This window comes from Topomyia yanbarensis, chromosome 2, assembly GCF_030247195.1.
Source record: "Topomyia yanbarensis strain Yona2022 chromosome 2, ASM3024719v1, whole genome shotgun sequence".
Taxonomy (NCBI): domain Eukaryota; kingdom Metazoa; phylum Arthropoda; class Insecta; order Diptera; family Culicidae; genus Topomyia; species Topomyia yanbarensis.
In genome coordinates, this window is record NC_080671.1 from 79,897,600 (window position 1) to 79,910,814 (window position 13,215).

General features: G+C 44.4%; 1 protein-coding gene across 1 annotated transcript in view; it reads right to left on the bottom strand.

Annotated features, from left to right (window-relative positions):
* Positions 1–12,336, bottom strand: part of LOC131678565 (uncharacterized) — a 237,963-nt gene extending 225,627 nt beyond the window's left edge. The window contains exon 1 of the mRNA XM_058958778.1: positions 10,611–12,336. The gene's annotated coding sequence lies outside the window, so the exon portion shown is untranslated. The remainder of the gene's footprint in view (positions 1–10,610) is intronic.
* Between the last annotated feature and the right edge of the window lie 879 nt (positions 12,337–13,215).

A 13,215-nucleotide genomic window follows, 5' to 3' on the forward strand; every position in this document is an offset into this window, starting at 1 on the left:
TTTCGCTAAAATGTCTCTCAAACAACTTAAATTTGCTGTTCTAGGTCACCGACGGCCAACCAAACTTTCGTTGACTACATTGACCACCATAAACGGTTCCGGAAGTGCCCGGGAAAAGCGGCCATCTTTCAAAATTTACGAACTCACATCAGTTTCCCGGAAATTGTTGGGCCGATTTTCACAAACTTAGTCCCAAATGATAGCTATAATATCCCCACAGATGTCTATAAAATTTCGTACGGATCGCTTATATGGTTCCGGAAATATAGACTAAACCGTCCGGTCACACATGAAATTCCCATATAAGCCGGAACTCAAATTTTTTTTTCAAAGGGGGGACCTCATGAAATTTCAGAAATCGAATTCGTATTTTTGATGCCAAACATCTTTAAAATGCATGAAACGTCGAGATTTTATGTTATCTCGAAAAATTTTTTTTATAAAAATCGACTTTTTGGGACTTTGCCGATTTTGCACCTTTTTGCCTTTCTCAATAGAAAGGTATTGCAATTGCTCTGAAAACCGACTTTTTAACGGAGGCCCGGAGGGCCGAGTGACATATACCATTCGATTCAGTTCGTCGAGTTCGGCAAATGTCTGTGTGTGTATGTATGTGTGTATGTATGTATGTGTGTGTATGTGTGTGTGTATGTGACCAAAAATGTCACTCATTTTTCTCAGAGATGGCTGAACCGATTTTGACAAACTTAGTCTCAAATGAAAGGTGCAACGTTCCCATAGGCTGCTATTGAATTTCTAATGGATCCGACTTCCGGTTCCGGATTTACAGGGTGATAAGTACGAACACGCAGAAAATGTCGATTTTAATAAATTCTGCAATGAATGTATAAAGGTGAAAATTTTTCCAAAATATGACCACAACTGCTTCGATTTGTAGTATTAGGTCACTAACATCCATTCAAAGTCTATTTGGCCACATTGGCCACCATCCTCGGTTCCGGAAGCCCCGGCGGAAGTATCTAAATTCAGAATAACAGTCACATCGGTTTCTCGGAGATGGCTAGACCGATTCGACTAAACTTGGCCTCAAATGAAAGGTGTTGCGTCCCCGTAAATGGCTATTTAATTTCATCCCGATACGACTTCCGGTTCCGGAGTTACAGGTTGTGGCGTGCGATCACATAGCAAATTGTGATTCAAACCGATACTCCGATGAAAGCAAAAAAGGTAAAAATTTCGCTAAAATGTCTCTCAAACAACTTAAATTTGCTGTTCTAGGTCACCGACGGCCAACCAAACTTTCGTTGATTACATTAACCACCATAGACGGTTCCGGAAGTGCCCGGGAAAAGCGGCCATCTTTCATAACTAGCAAACTCATATCAGTTTCTCGGAAATGGTTGGGTCGATTTTCACAAACTTAGTCCCAAATGATAGCTATATTATCCCCACAGATGTCTATAAAATTTCGCACGGATCGCTTGTATGGTTCCGGAAATATAGACTGAACGGTCCGGTCACACATGAAATTCCCATATAAGCCTGAACTCATATTTTTTTTCAAAGGGGGGACCCCATGAAATTTCAGAAATCGAATTCGTATTTTTGATGCCAAACATCTTTAAAATGCATGAAACGTCGAGATTTTATGTTATCTCGAAAAACATTTTTTTTATAAAAATCGACTTTTTGGGACTTTGCCGATTTCGCACCTTTTTTCAGTTCAATATTACCGTGGCTGTTTTTTCTTTTTCAAAATTTTAGAACTCGAATAATGATTTATTTTCCTGTATATAGTTGTCATGTGAGGTATAATAATAAAATGTAATATATGCATTTAAAAGTTTTTAATGAATATAAACAACGCACACATTCTCGTGATTCATGATTGAGAAAGGCACAATTGCACCGCTAGGTGGATTAAAATAGGTTTTTTATAACTAACTTCAAAAGCGCCACTGTTGAATCGCCGAAATCATTCTTTACAGGTTGTGCTCGATTGGGCTCTTTCACCATATACATTGATCAACAAACGATGTGTTTCAGCAGCACTTTTATCCATAAGAAAATAATGCAGCAAAACTTCCCGCTAATGCTGTTTTGTTGGAACGAAAGTTGTCATTTTTGACAAGAAATTTGAAATACTTGGGTCATTCCACGCGAAGTGATCAAGGCACGCGTAATCGACCTACACGGATTTCAACCAAATTTGGAGGAATTGTTCATCTAGGGTCAATATATAAATACCCAAATTTTTGTGTCAATTGAACCACCCCTCGGGTCATGGGAGCACCCCCCGTTTTGGCAAATTGCAAAAACCCTTGATTTTCTTTTGATCATATTTACTATAGAAACACACCGCAAGATGGCTTTTGAAGAAAATTGTTCAAGGAATCTAGAAAAAAATATTAATTTTTGGCGGCAGTGCTGCCAGCTACGCGATTTTTTAAGTTAAATATTAAAAGGTGATTTTTCTCTCAATACATATATTTTATACTATGTTGCGTTTCGGCTTCGCCTCATCAGAAACCGACACTAACACATTGTCGGAATAGATTAGCGCCGGCTTGACGCAAATCCCTTAAAACTAAAACATACTATGTGTTTCAATCAAACGACTGATCAAACGTGATGTCCCGTTCGAGCAGAAGTTCTGTTTATGCCGATGAGACACAAGTGAAGCCGAAACTTGTCTTGGCTTAGCAGGCCTATGCGAAAGCACTATGCTATATTTCACCCTAAGGAGGAAAATTTGGTAAAACCAAAATTTCTCACTAGGGTGAAAATTTGTTGGTAAAAACCAGTCTTTGTACAGGAGGGCACAAATCCTTATTTCATACTATGTTGCGTTTCGGCTTCGCCTCATCAGAAACCGACACTAACACATTGTCGGAATATTTTGGTTTTACCAAATTTTCCTCCTTAGGGTGAAATATAGCATAGGACATATATTTTAATTTTGAAAATTCTAATGCCATAGTGTTCCTCAGACACTTTTACATAAAAAACACTTATAATCTCAATATAATTTGAGCGAATCCTGAGATACACCATTTTGAAGATAAAAAACCGCAATTTCCCATATAAAATCGCAAGGGCACAACACCAAAAAACCAACTTGAGTATTCTGAGTTCAAACATAATTTTTCGTGAAGTAGACGAGAAATAGTGAAAAACTACGTTTTTGGTTTGCTCCTAGAAGATCAGGGTCGATTTTTATGACCGTTTGAAGATTTTCTCAATTTTGGCCAATAAAAATGAATTTTTATATGAGAAAATGCGAGTTTTCCCCTTCAAAATGGTATATCTCAGGATGTGCTCATATTATTTTGAGATGATAAGTGCTTTGTATGTAAAAATGTCTGAGGAACGCGATGGAATTAGAATTTTCAAAATTAAAATATATGTATTGAGAGAAACATAACCTCTTAATATTTAACTGAAAAAATCGCGTAGTTGGCAGTACGGCCGCCAAAAATTAATATTTTTTCTAGATTCCTTGAACAATTTTCTTCAAAAGCCATCTTGCGGTTTGATTCTAGAGTAAATAGAACCGGAGATATGATCAAAAGAAAATCAAGGGTTTTTGGGGCGTGTCGGACTCGAATGGTGACCAGCCATTAATACCGACTAAACTCCTTTGGGCTCCGCCATCATTCCTCCCAGGAACTACCTCTCGGTATTAATTCTGGGGGGATGGCTGTACTAAATGTACTCATTCGCTCTCACTCACGCGTTCATACATCCTGTTTGAGGCTTACTTGGGTGCTCTCTCAATCGCACTTTGATTCACTCTCAAACACTCCCACATGAGGCTGACTTTTGTGCTCACCTTTTACGTTCCATGCGAGGCTGACTTGTGTGCTCACCTTACTCATTCCTTGCTAGGCTTACTTTTGTGCTCGCCCCACCCATACCATGTGAGGCTGACTTGGGTGCTGTGACTCTATCACCTGATTCACTCTCAATCGTGCCACTCTATTGTACCTCTGTCACCCCCCTGGCATCCCATGTGGGACATTTTTCTTAGGCTCCACTTCTGACATACCATGCGAGGCTGATTTGTGTGCTCACCTTTTTCATTCCTTGCTAGGCTGACTTTTGTGCTAGCCTCTACCATACCATGTGAGGCTGACTTTTGTGCTCACCCTTAACATGCCGTGTGAGACTGAGTTGGATGCTCACCCTTTCACTCCTCTGCCACGCCATGAGATATCGATAGCTAAGTCCCAACATACTACGCTACGACCCTCCCGTCTTGGCATGAGGCAGTCCACTTATACGCCTATACACTCACTCTTCTGTCTTGCTTCGGGGTGGCTGGGTTTACCCCTTACACGGTTGCCATTCGCTGCGCCAAACCTGCCTCGGCATGAACAGACCCTTCACTCCGTTTTTTGCACTTGGCCTTTTTCGCTCCAGCTAACCAATCACTAGTTAGCCGTGCCCGTCGTCTGTTGCTCGGTTCGCCAGATTACCTGTAGCCTACTGGCAATCTGGATGGTAGCAGCCGAGACTGCGTTCCACTTCGCCACCGATTGACACATCCGCTGAATAAGGGTATCAGGGGTTGTGTCCCAGCCACAGACGTCGAGCATTGCTCTTCTTTCGACGTCGAACCGATGACATACGAACAGTATGTGTTCGGCAGTTTCGTCTACACCTGGGCAGACTGGGACCTCCGCGTGCCCGAGGCTGTGGAGGTACTGCCGGAAACAGCCATGGCCTGACAGGAATTGTGTCAGGTGGAAGTGAACTTCCCCATGGGGTCTTCCCACCCAGCTCGATATGCTAGGTATCAGCCAGTGGGTCCACCTACCTTTCGAGGAGGTCGCTCGCGGGCTCCCCTATTTTCACGTAGCTCAAAGCACTCCTCATCTTCCCGAAAGACCAGCCCGACTGGCATCATGCTCGCTATCACGCAGGATGCATCGTGTGATACCGTGCGGTAGGCAGATATCACTCTGAGGCACATCACGCGGTAGGTGCTCTCCAGTTTCTGTAGGTAACTGGTTACCCTCAGTGCTCTTGACCATGACGGACCGCCGTACCTGAGGATAGATACGGCAACGCCTGCCAGTAACCTACGTCTACTGGCGCACACCTTTGAGCTGTTGGACATCATTCTCGATAGAGCCGCAACGGCAGTCGACGCTCTCCTGCATGTATAGTCGACATGGCTGCCGAAGGTCAGCTTGTCGTCTATAATGACTCCGAGAGACTTCAGACTTCGCTGTGAAGTGATCGCGACTTCTCCCACATGGATAACTGCATGTTGTGCCGACTTGCGGTTGTTGACGATAACTACCTCCGTCTTATGATGAGCGAGCTCCAGGCCTCTCGCGCTCATCCATTCCTCCACCGTGCTGATCGCGTGTTCTGCAGTTAGTTCTACTTCAGGAATTGACTCCCCGTAGACCTCCAAGGTTACGTCGTCAGCAAAGCCGACGATCTTGACCCCAGGAGGGAACTTCAGTCTCAGAACCCCGTCATACATGAGGTTCCGTAGCACCGAGCCTAGGATCGAGCCCTGCGGGACTCCGGCGGTAATCGGAACCCTTTTCTGACCGTCATCGGTCTCGTATAGCAGTACGCGGTTCTGGAAGTAACTTTCCAGGATCCGGTACAGACCCACCGGTAGGCTAAGCCGGTGTAACGAGATCGCGATGGCATCCCAGCTTGCGCTGTTGAATGCGTTCTTCACGTCAAGTGTCACTAACGCACAGTATCGAATACCTCGCCTTTTCCGTTGGATCGCTATCTCGGCAGTATTTATCACTGAGTTGAGAGCGTCCACCGTGGACTTACCCTTCCGAAAGCCAAACTGGTTGCTTGACAGACCGTCCGTACCTTCCGCGTACGGGGTTAGCCTGTTGAGGATGATCCTCTCAAGCAGTTTGCCAGTCGTGTCGATCAGACAGATTGGTCTGTACGCTGATGGGTCGCCTGGCGGCTTCCCGGGCTTCGGCAACAGCACCAATTTCTGCCTTTTCCATCTATCGGGGAAACTGCACTCGTCAAGGCATCTCTGCATAGCTAGTCTGAACATGTTCGGGTTCGCTATGATCGCTTCCTTGAGTGCGTTGTTTGGAACTCCATCTGGCCCTGGAGCTTTGTTCATTGCTAGGGATTTAGCCACTGCGAGTAGTTCTTCATTCGTCACTGGAGTCACCATTTCGGTCGTGCCCGCACTGTCTCGTAGTGCAGGTGGCCAGGGGCTTGTGGCTCGAGACGGGAAGAGTACTTCGATAATCGTTGCCAACCGGTCCGGAGACCGTTCTGGGGGTGAGGAGCCTCCTTTGGTCTTGGCCATCACAAGCCTGTAGGCGTCACCCCACGGATTCGCGTTGGCACTCTCACATAGGTTGTCGAAACACGCTCTCTTGCTGCTTTTAATGGCCTTGTTGAGGGCCAATTTCGCAGCTCGAAACACTTCACGGCGGTTCTCTCTTGCATCCTCGGTGCGAGCTCTTTGCATCCTACGTCTAGCTCTGAGGCAGGCTGACCGTAGAGCTGCAATCTCGGCACTCCACCAGTATACCGGGCATCTACCGTTTCTTGGTAGTGTTTTTCTCGGCATAGTGGCGTCGCACGCGCGTGATAGAACAGCTACCAGCGCATCCCCGCTTAGACTGTCGGTGTTGGCCTCCAGTCCCAGGGTCGCGGTGAAAGCTTCGCTGTCGAAGTGATTGGACTTCCACCCGCGTACCTGACAGGGATCTCCCGCCCTCGGATGCTGCACACCATAGTTGATCTTAAAGCGGATTGCTAAATGATCGCTATGGGTGTAGCCTTCGTCTATCCTCCATTCCATGCCTGGAGCCAGACTCGGGCTGGCAAATGTTAGGTCAATCCACGCCTCCACTCCGTTTTTACGGAATGTACTAGCGGAGCCATTATTAGCTAGCACAGTATCGAGTTTCGCAAGCGCCTCCATTAGCGCTTGACCCCTGCTATTTGTACAGCGGCTGCCCCACTCCACTGCCCAAGCGTTAAAGTCTCCCGCTATGACTACCGGTTTCCGGCCCACTAGGTCCGACGAGAGCCTGTCGATCATCTGGTTGAACTGTTCTATTGGCCACCTTGGTGGGGCGTAGCAGCTGCAATAGAACACACCATTGATCTTGGCAATCGATACACCCTCGGCGGAGGGGTGTATTACCTCTTGAACCGGGAACCGTCCCGTTGTACAGATTGCCACCATTCCAGACCCGTCCGACACCCAATGGCCGTTACCGGCAGGGATGCGGTACGGGTCTGATAAGAGGGCGACATCTGTCCTCGATTCCGAGACCGACAGCCACAGCAGCTGTTGGGCTGCTGCACAATGGTTAAGATTTAGCTGTGTGACGTTCACGGCTTCTTCTTATTTGCCTCACCGAAGGGACACGAAGGTCCGCCCATAGCATGTTTATGGGCTTGCTTCTTAGCGGTGCAGATAAGGCACTTGTGTGCCTTAGTGCACCCCCGCTCTTTATGTCCCTCCTCGCCGCAGCGACGACATAGTTTGCTCCTATCTATGCCTTTGCACTCGTATGCTTTGTGGCCGGACTCAAGGCACCGATAGCACCTATCCACTGAAGGCGGCTGGGGTATACTAATAGGGCATACCAACCAGCCGATCTTCAGCTTCTTTTTCTCGGGTACCTTTTTGGCATCCGCCTTCAGTAGTCTGAGGTAGGCTACTTGGGTGCCAGAGGGTCCATCTCTAAATCGCACAGAGGCCCGCTCGATTGTGACGCCGCATTGTTCCTTAACGGCTGCGACGACATCTTCTGCGGTCGTGAACTCGTCCAGATGCTTGCACTGGAGAGTCATTTCCGCCCCTAGCGACCTAACTTGGGCGCCCTCACCAAGGACCTCTTGGGTCAAGGCCTTGTATACCGCACTAGATTGTGCGCTTCACTTCAGCACCAGAAGCATTTCTCCCGTGTTGGTGCGTCTCACGCTACGCACATCTTGCCCAAGGGCCGAAAGGCTTTCGGCCGCCTTCATCGACTTTAGGACATCGGCATATTTGTCCTTGTCGGTTTTCAACCACAAGGCCTCGCCTCTGTCCTTGGCCTTCTTCGCGGGCCGCGGTACCTCCGGTGTCGGTGCCGGCTTCTTCCTGGTGACCAGCGTCCAGGGGTTTGGGCACCCTGCCCCGGTCGCGCCGGGTTGCTGGTACCAACACTCTGCTCAGCGAGGTCACTCTCGCCCTCGCTTACCTCGCCCAAACGGCGTTTGACCTTAACGGTTGCACGCCGTGTGGTGTCGCTTTTTGCACCCTCGCCTGGCGACTTCCTAGGGCGCTTCGCGTTCGACGCCGTCTTGCGATTGCCCTTGCCCTTGCCTTTTCCCTTCGAGGGGAACTCGGCCGCCGCTTCAAGCGACGTGGCTGCTCCATAGAAGGTGAAGGGCACTGTCTGAGTGCCCGTATCGACCTTCTCTTTTCCCTCCTTCTTGGAGGCCACTGTCTGGGTTTCTCTGTCGGACTTCTCCCGACATTCCACCCTCTTGGCATAAGCCTGCTGTTTCTGTCTTGCGACACGAACAGTTTTTCGGAGTTCCAGGAGACTCTGTTTTAACTCCTTGCTTATGTTTTGCTTTGCGCTAGTGTACTCGATTATTGCATCGAGCTGCTCCACCACTTTGCGCATCGCCGAAAACGGGGGGGTGCTCCCATGACCCGAGGGGTGCACAGTGTTTCCAAATAGACAAAAACGTGATTTCCAAATAGGCAAAAACGTGACCACGAAAAAACGATTTTCGAGATATAGTGTCTTCAGCAAAGCTTGTCTAAAAAATATTCCCTATCTTATTAAAGTATTAGTTTGATGATTAATCCCCCTAAAGCTGAGAAGCAAATTTTTGTTTGGTCATTTATGAAAATAGTAAAAAACTGCATTCAGAAAAGTTGTAGGGAATATAATAAGAAACAACTTTGCTGAAGAGATTATGTATCTATCTTTTGATTTCAATACACATTTGTGAAGTTTTCTATGATACACCACTGAAAATCACTTTTTTCAATATAACTTTTCTGGGTGATATTTTAGAATTTCAAAATGTTCTAAGATTTTGTTTGACGTAAGAAAATACACAATTTTTGTTAAACAAGTTTATTTCTATCTCTTATATCTGTTGAGTTATCGAAATTTTTAGTACCAAAGAAGCTACATTTTGGTATGAAATAACTCTCCAATCCGCAAATTTCCGCAGACAAAGCCATATTCATTCGAATCTATAAGGCAAACGCTATCGAATCCAGGGATAACCATTTGTCGCCTGCTGTCAATATCCTAGCGACACCTTTGGGGAAAAAGGCGGAAACTTATTACACTACCCAATATTACGCATGAGTTGGCAAATTGGCTCGTCCGAATTCGTTTGAACCGTCGTTATTTGCTAAAAATTCGATTTTGAAATGAGCATTACACAATTGTAATATGTAATAACCTCAATCAATAAAAATCAGTGAAAGATTTGGTTTGAAATGATTTTGAGTTTGAAACTAATTTAAAATTGGAATTAACTTAAAATTATACTACTAATTAATTTCTTTTTGTAGTTTTGACGTAAGTGCCAAATGCCATATTTCAAACATTTTTGGTGATATCCAACGGGGAGAACTGATCAAAATTGTAAGTTAAACGAAAGCAGATATTTGAAACACAAAAAATTCCCCCCATAGGCAGGATTCGAACTTGCAACGTTTGGGACTCCGGCTCAATTCAGCCTCCTCTCGGAACCGCCCCTAAACAATGCAAAAGTCTCTGAATGACATGGGGAACGTGCCAAAAGAGTCAATATATTCTGATTCCTGTTGAACGATGACGATATGGACGTCACAAAACTCAACGGTTGGCCGTAGCTTGGTATTGTTTATATCAATTTTATTTATTCTAAAAAAATAAATGCTGGCGGATTAAGCCGTATCAAATTAACTCAAATATAATACTATTCAGTCAATTTGAAATTTTCGTTGCCCTATTGGATCCCACATACTTCGCAGAGTTCAACCTGGTTTCAAAGAAAAATGTATCACGCTTGGAGATTGCCATTTGAAAATGTAACCTGAATCTAAATGCAATTCCCGAGGAACCAACGTTGATAAAAATCACTGTTAGTCGATTTAATCGTCATTCTTTGCATTTTCTTTAATTCTCTACAAGTCAATTGCACATAATAAATAATCATTACATTGCCGTTCTAAAATTATAAAATGAGCGTGGTTTCGAAAATTTCTGCAGAAAGGACCGATGCCTAGTTTTTTTATATTGCTAATTTTGGTTAAATTATTTTTAATAACTTCTTAATAATAACTTAGTTATAATAGACGTTAGTTATTTTTCTGCAAATAATAAACTCTTGTATTAAGAAATACATTTTTAATTTAAAGTAAAAGGGTGGAACCTTATCTCACTGCCACATCAGATTGTTGTTGACAATAGAGAATCCGTACCATAACAAGCCTTCTGCATTACACTAACGAACGCCATTGAAACACACTAAATTCCTGTTCAATAACATAAAAGCAAAACAAGCCATAAACCAATCCCAAATGCGCCTCTTTTGTCAAAACAATGTAACCGCCTTTTTGTACGGTCCGGCATTGGTACAAAAAAACCCGCTAAATCCCACCCACTCGTGTTCAGTTCACTTACTCGGTCTGGTCCGGATGCTGCCGTAAGTACCACCGTGGCTTCGATTCGATACAAATGGTGCAATGAAGCGGCCGTCGTCGTCGTCGTCGTTGTCGTCCTCATCAATGCTGCCGTTGACTTTTACTGACGCTTTTACGTAGAGAAATCCGAAAAAGTGCTCATAAAACCGTAGAAGATATGGTCCACTGCATTATCACGCGTAATCCTGGTGTGGATGGTGAAAAACCGTACGGATGGCAGTTTCAGCCGGTTAGTGCAAACCTGCTGGTGGATGTCAGATTCTCAGAACTTTGTTGACTGGTCATCGACAGCGAAAGCAACGGTGTCTAGATACACACTTATACAACAGGATTTCGTTTCACGGTAGAAGAGTAACCAATGTATAGCAACGTAGGTTGGGCGAACGGGAGGACTATTTCGTGAGTATTGTCCTTTCGTTCGTTGATATTTATGGTTTGTGCACTGTTTGTTGCTAAACAGAATTCCGTACGGACATTGAAAGCAGAGCACTCTAAGGATTAAATTTCACTTTACGATTATGCTTTACTCCTTTCTTCGGCTAACCCACCCCCACGGGGACAATATCTTTCCACTAATGCACAGTTTCTTCGTAGTCGGGTAATCACTTGATGGCACAATCCTCCGAGGAAGCTTTTAATTTAAACACTTTACTGACGCAGAGAATCTGCTGAGTTATGACTTTTATTAAACGCTTAGCCCGACACTTTATACTGTCGCCTTGCGCGCGAGATTGTCCTTTTGTCTTGTTTTTGCGTTCCGTTGTATGACGCAGCGAATGAACGAGCTCCCAACGAGCTCAAGAACGCTAAACAGCTTGACACATCATCATCACACCATGATTATTGCCATCATTTGGAGCTGCCATAATACAGCTTATTGCATATTATTCCGACACCGAATATGCATATTTTATGCTACCATTTGGTTTGCCTCGTGGATAATATTTCAGCTCACAGCACTTTACAGATGAGACTTTTTCTTTACACATAAATATATTTTTCCGCTTATAAAAATAATATCCTCAACAGTAATGATAGTATCAAATAGCAGACAAGTTTTACATACTTATGCTAAATACCGAAAATCCTAAAATCTCACAAGAAGTTTTTCCATTGGGGGTGATCAGTACCATCAACCATACCACACCATGAAAACGTCTCCGCACAACCTCTCAACTCTCGTTTTCAAACGATAACAATATAATGTGAATTATTATTGTAATGCAAGGGAAAAAACTTCCGCTCGGATTCATTCCCCGTTTCAACGTCACATAGCGAACACCGACCAACACCCCGGATAATAGCTTTCCGTTGTTTTCGAAGTTTTTCCTCCCTTCTCAGGGAACACACGGTTTTAATAAAAAGAAAAAAACCCGAACAGGCTGAAATAATTGTGACTCGTGACTGTCGGTTGGATTCCCAGCATCAAAGAACGTGCCTCCCGCTGCTCAGCTGGTTAGTTCCATTTTTACCTTATCTGGAAAGTTTGTTTACAGCTCCGAGCAACACACACACACACAAACAAACAATGCCTAGAAGCGTTTCCAACTGCTCGCTTGCGTGTACCGCACCGAGGCCCAACGACAAATCGTACCACTTAACTCCATTCAAACTGTCCTTTTGCCATCACTAGGTGCCGAGGAAACCGAGCGCTGTTATCCCTTCGAAACACGACCCAAGCGAAAAAGCCCCACCATCCGCGGTGATGTCTGGAGCCAGACTGAGCCTAGGATAACGTTTCCGAACCGAGGTATGCTGATGGGATGCGAAAACCTGCCAGCCTGCAAAACATGTGCGAGACTGGTCCAGTGGAAGTCACAGCATCAACATCATCATCATCATCATCATCGTTAGAATCATTGACGGCAGTGTAGGAATTCGCTCCTCTCCGGGTTCGGGAAAATTGTTCATACTCGCGTTTGGGTGAACGGGATTCGAGAGAATGTTTTCCGGCGATGAACTCTAATGTTTTGGATTTTTCGCTACGCTATTCACGTGGTTGAACTTACCCGCCTCATTCATTTTTGGGAATTTCTTCGAGTTGGGAAAGCCGACAGGGAAACTAACTGGCGTAGGCGTATTTATCATATCAAAATGTAGTCAAAGTCAGTGAAGATACCTTTCAGTTCGTTCATGCTTCACTAAGTTGTTGAATAAATTGAAGTATTTTCCAACAAGAACAAAGTTCATAGAATATTAATCTTAGACAGTTTCAATTAGGAATTGGTACATATTATTTTTCGTCCAGTCAATATTATTTTGTCTGTACTAGTTAGCTTCATTTAAAGGAAGCGCAAGGTGGCTAGTAAACTTGGAATATTTAAAATCTGTTGGTTGGTATTGTAATCAAGGGGAAAAAATTTTAAAGTTGGCAAATGTTATTTCAAATAATTTCGATTTTTGCTTGCTTTGCTCGGAGCCCGCTAACTCTTGTTTCAAGATCCGAAAAATGTCTTTCAACCGCCCTTTTTTAATTGTACCAACAGATGACAAATATCCAAATGATACATTTCAACAAATAAAACATATAACTATACAAATTATCATTAACATAAACATAACAAATCTCTAGAAACTAATGTTTA